Genomic DNA, 5,677 nt, shown 5'->3' on the forward strand with positions numbered 1-5,677 from the left:
ATTTTTTCTGAATTTTAACGACAGAAATGGACATAGCTAAGTATTTTAAGACAAATGAGTGCATTTTTAGTCATTTTTGAGAAACTTTTTTTTCAGAGATTTGTTCAGGAACTTATAGGTATTTTACTGTGATCAAAAGTTGGTGTACCAAAAAAGTTTATTTCTTCTAAAAAAAAGTCTGGCAGACTTATATTCACAACACACACACAGACACACACACACACCCGCACACACAGACACACTGACAGACACACACACAGACGCACACGCACGCACACACACAGACTCAAACACACACACACACTTGCACAGATCACACGTAAAAACATTGTACCACCATGTGATCCACTAACTCACATCCTAGACAACCCCCTGGGTCAAAGAATTTGTTTTTTTTCTCAGTATTGTGATCCAACACGACCTCGAGCTCATGCCAGCAGCTGCTTCTGTCATTCCCACTATGTTACATGTTTATGTGTGTGTGTGTGTGTGTTTTGCCCCTTTGATTATCTCTGACTTTCCCATGAGTGCCTCAGCTCTCCAATAAAAACTTGTGATGATTGGCTGAAACCACTGTGTGGATGTATCAAACCTACTGGATACTGTGGATAGAACTGAGACTTATAATCTGAAGATGGTCTGAGTTTAGATTAAGGTGAAGAGTGGCTTCATAAACAAACCAATAAAAGAGGTATATTGGTGAAAATACCCATAATGCCTAATAGTAAAAAACTGGAAGGGCTGTTGTTTAAACTTGCAGATTAAATCCTTGTTGGTTTTGTTCGCTCACATTACTATTGTCAGTGAGTTTCACAGTGTTCCACTGTGAGGAAAATTTCTAAAACTTCATTGCACTCTTGCAGTCTTATTATTTTACAGCAGACCTCCAACAACAGAGGTTCTAGTTCTACTCCATCAGAACTTTGAGGACTCACACAGACCTTTCACTGATGACTCGACTGTTTCCCCGCTACACTCACTGATTCATCTCATTTTTCCAAACATCTTTTCAGTGTTATCCCTGTGGTATCAGTGTGTCCCCCTCTGTACAGGAGGTTACCAGGTGTCTTTTGGGGGGGGTCTCCTTTTATATCCCAGTCTGCCATACAACCCCTGTACAAACATTTAACCTCTGACTCTCCCCAGTGTTCACACACTCTGTCATCACAGGTCCCGGCTGCTGCTGACCTGAGCACCAACACATGCTGGGGCCAACTTAACCTCTGGACCTCAGGGCGGAAAAACACATCGTCGGGAGCAGAAGGAGGCACGGTGTCTGAGGAGGAGGGAGTGGCAGCAGAAGGACGGGGGTGATGAGTGGGTAAGGAGGTGGATGGGTGACGGTAAGGATTTGAGATTTGAGAAAAAAAATATATATATTGGTGAGTATTTAATTTTGAAAGTGTATTTTTTCAATTGATTGTACTACATATTTTTCTATCTTTTGACTTTCTTTCTATGTAAATACATGTATGTAAATGTATATATTTAATTATATACCTATAAATATATATATAATATAATATATATAGGACATAGATATGACTATATATGGAGATAGGATATAAATAAATAGTCTGGTAAACGAAGCCCCTCCCTGGTCTTTTCTGGGTCGACGGTGTGACTCTGGTTCATTTGAGAACTGTTCAGGGTCCATTAGGCAAAAAGTAAAAGACATGATGTTTGTTTTTAAAACAGGTTCAACTACGGCGACACTGGGCGTTTGACATCCGTGGGCACAGGCCCAGCCCGTCCATATAGGTGAGCTGGGCAACCAACCAACCAGGCTTCAGCTGAGGCAGCAGTTCACGGGCCAGCTGCACAGAACCTCCAGGTAACAGTAAACTACACACATTTGCTACAAGCTCCATGAATTATCAGGTAACGTGTCAATCACACTCCAACTGCAGCGACGTTTTCGCCCCGTCGACTGCCCTCGGATTTCGTGAGCCAATTTCAACTGAGCTGCTTTAACTGGGTGTTTCATACAGAGGTGTTATTGTTAAAGGCAGAAATTAAATAAACTTAGAAATACGTTTACGATATTTCAGGATTTTTCAGCTATATGGCATCACTTTACATACTTCAAGCATTATACATTTTCTCGTGCACCCAGACTGAGGACAGTGACCAAAACTGAAACCAAAAGTTGCAGTGACTTGAAAAAAACAAACAAAAAAAACAACAACTTTGAGACATCAGATGCTTAAACAGAACTGACAGGCGCAGCAGGGATTCTCTCTGTTCCCCACAACTGAAAAACGATGTCCTACTCACATGTTTCTACCTAATCTCTGTAGGACTGCACAGTCAGCCAACATCCACTGTGACCCAGTATAAACACTTGAAGCAAAGAGACAGCGAGCCTGGCCAAGAAACAGCCCTTTACCGCTGTTAGCGCTGAGCTACGCTAGTCCTTATTTCCTTTTCCTCCAGTGTTTCCGCAAAGCTAAGCAGCTCCTACCTGGGTGGTATCAACCCCCCCCCCCCAAAATCAAACCTTTCCTTTAGTATAAAAATATTTATCACAGCTGATATAATATACTTCCTCTCGCAGAGGTCCGCGGTGGAAATGATACACTTAGAGCCTTTTTACATTAAACCTAAAATCAGTTTGTTTGACAACTGATTTGAAACCCTTTCCTCCCGAGGCTAGTGTTCCTACACGTAACTGATTGCAGTTCCTTACGTCCAGACTGACCACAGCTCCTGTTCACCATCTTGTGGTAAATTATAAGGATATCAACTTTAAGCTCCATGATACTAAAATGACAGAGAGTGTGTGCGAAGGATTGCATTAACAGAGCAGAGTTTTCGCCGCTGGTTTGATTCAATGATGCAAAAATAGCCGAACAGTGAACATCGGGACGATCCTGATTCACTTTTCTTTTATTTAATCATACGATGAAGGACAAATGACGCAAGGAAGGGAGCAAGAGTAAAAGGACTGCAGACAACAAAGTGCACAGTGTTTTCTGTGTGTGCGTTTGATGTGTGTGTGTGTGTGTGTCTGGGTCAGTAGAAGCTACATAAAGAATGTGTACCGAGGCTTTTGCATGTGTTTCTATGCACAGATTAAAGACGATCGGCAGACAGTGACGCAGATCAGAGGTAAAAAGGGCTGGAGGAATGAAGTCAGACAGGAATTTATAGGAAATGACGGCTGGCAAAACAAGAGCAGAGCCACTGCACCAATATGAGCGCTCAGCCGCTGGCACTGCTTTTGGGAGCTTGTTTTGCCCAAAGAAAATCACATGTTCTGCGTTTCTTTTCAAAGTGTGCGTCTGTGTGTGTGTTTGTGTGTTAATTTTATTTTGTACCTTTTTTCGAGACATTCGCCGGTTGAAATCCAGACCTCGTCAAGACCGGTAGACCTCACGTCTGGTCGTGATGTTATAGAAGTCTGGCCTTTACAGCAGCACCGTGGTCAGTGTATTCACGCTGGAGGTGACACAGAGAGAATTAACGCTTTGATTATTTTGAAGGAACAGGAACAGGAAGACCGTCAGAGTTGTTTCAGGCCATGTTTGCACAAACAGAAATGTAAAGCAGTTCTCTGCAGACGGGAAATGTACAATGTTTGACCCAGGTTCTACAGGATAAATGGTTGAAGATGTACAGTTGAAGGAGGTTTTGGTTAGCCTGTCTAAATATGTGGAAGTCACTGCAGAGTCCTGACAGGAATAGTTGTGCACGTTTCTGTGTGTGTGTGTGTGTGTGTGTGTGTGTGTTTTTAAGAAAGACTGGTCAGAAGCTGAACAGTGACAGGCCCTCCTGCGTGCAGCACCACTCATGACGTAGACGAACAATATTCCTATCGCAAAACAATAACACGCTGAAAGCAATTTTAATGCAACCAGACGATGCCATTGATTGGAAGCATAAACAGGAAAGAGTTGAAAACATTAGAAGTTAAAACACACTTCTTGGCAGGATTTGATTTCTCTCTAATCTCTCCTGACAGTCATCTGGAGCAACATCGAGGCAATTGTCGGCAAGACCTTGCTCATGTGGATTTACTTCTGTCTGCGATGAGTTTACTCTTGCCTCAGCTAAAAGCCGAAAGAAGCAATAATTCATATCTTTTTTATTTTGACTTGATCTCCAGCTGATGAAAGACATTCAATACCCAGTTCATCTGCCTGTCATTGTCTGTTAGTTTTTGTGTTTTTTCTCTGGGAAAAATAAAGGAAAAAATCTACTGGGCGACAGGAAGTGACGCATTTTATGACTGGGATTTGTTTGGATTGACGTGAACATCATTTTGCACCGTGTGCAACAAAATACACCCAATAAATTTACTGCGCTTTCAATCAGAAGAGACTGGGGAATAGAACAATAGATTTATTACAGACCCAGCAGAGTAATTTGCTCAGAGTCTTTAAAGAGTCTGTAGTGCTTGGAAATGAAGGGGACATGAAAGCTGAGGGCATCTGCTTCTGAGTAGTAACCAAGAAAATCCCCTGCAGTTCTCAGCAATCGCTATTGCAGTGGCTGGATGATGACCCGGTGAGACCGAAGAGATGGATCAGACTGACACTTGCCACCAGTGAAGGTGGAAAAAGTAAAAAAAAAAAAAAAAAAAAAGCTAACAGCTATTTGATTCTGATGTATGTCAGCAAACCTTTCTGTTTCAAATGCCCTTTCACTGATGCAAAATCTATTTCACATTTAGTTGAATTAAGAATAGCCTTCTTAACTAAACTTCATACTCAATGCCATGGATTCTGGTACTGCATGTGCAAACAGGTGTGACGGAGTCAGAACAGAACTCAGCTATAACCATTTCCATCATCAGGAACTCTTACTGCTTTCAGTGTGGCATTAAAAAGTCATCACTCTTTTCACACTTGGAACTAAATTTTTTGCAAGTTCTTACTTTTAGTTCTTAAAGTTCTTAGTTCTTCTATTTGTTTGAATGTGTTTGAATTATCTAGCAGTCCACTTTTATGGTAAAAATATAAATTTTTGACATTTGTCATTTCTGGTCAAAAACAAATACATTTTGACAAAAAAAAATTGTAAAATTATTTTTCAAAATGTTATCTTTTTCTGTATATTTCTCACAAATTTAGGGGATTCAGAGAACATTTTTAGAAATTTTATTTTATAAACTTTTCTGTGAAAATGTGAATTTATTTATGGTGAGAAACTAAAAAATTTGACAAAAAAATCTTTGTGTAATTATTTTTCAAAATGTCACCTTTTCCTGCATGTATCTCATAAAAGCATTTAGAAAACATTTTTTATAATAATTTTTTAAAATAAAATTCTTCTGTCAAAATTTTAACTGTTTGTGTCATTTTTTGCTAAAAAACAAAAAAAATTGACAAAAATATTTGTAAAATTATTTTTCAAAATGTCATCTTTTCCTGCATGTATCTCATAAAAGCATTTAGACTTTCATTTTTATAAATGTCTTTTCATAAAATTTTCTGTCAAAATGTGAACCTTTCATTTCATTTTTGGTCAAAAACTAATACATTTTAATAAATATCGTTGTAAAATTATTTTCCAAAATGATATCATTTCCTCCATGTTGCTCATCTAATTAGGGCATTTAGAGAACATTTTTAAAAGTTCATTTTTATGAAACTACCTGTCAGAATGTGAACTTTTCATGTCATATTTGGTCAAAAACTAATACATTTTGTAAGGCATGTTTTGAGTGATTTTT

This window comes from Cynoglossus semilaevis, chromosome 4 (genome assembly GCF_000523025.1).
Source record: "Cynoglossus semilaevis isolate Cse_v1.0 chromosome 4, Cse_v1.0, whole genome shotgun sequence".
In the NCBI taxonomy this organism is placed as follows: Eukaryota; Metazoa; Chordata; class Actinopteri; order Pleuronectiformes; family Cynoglossidae; genus Cynoglossus; species Cynoglossus semilaevis.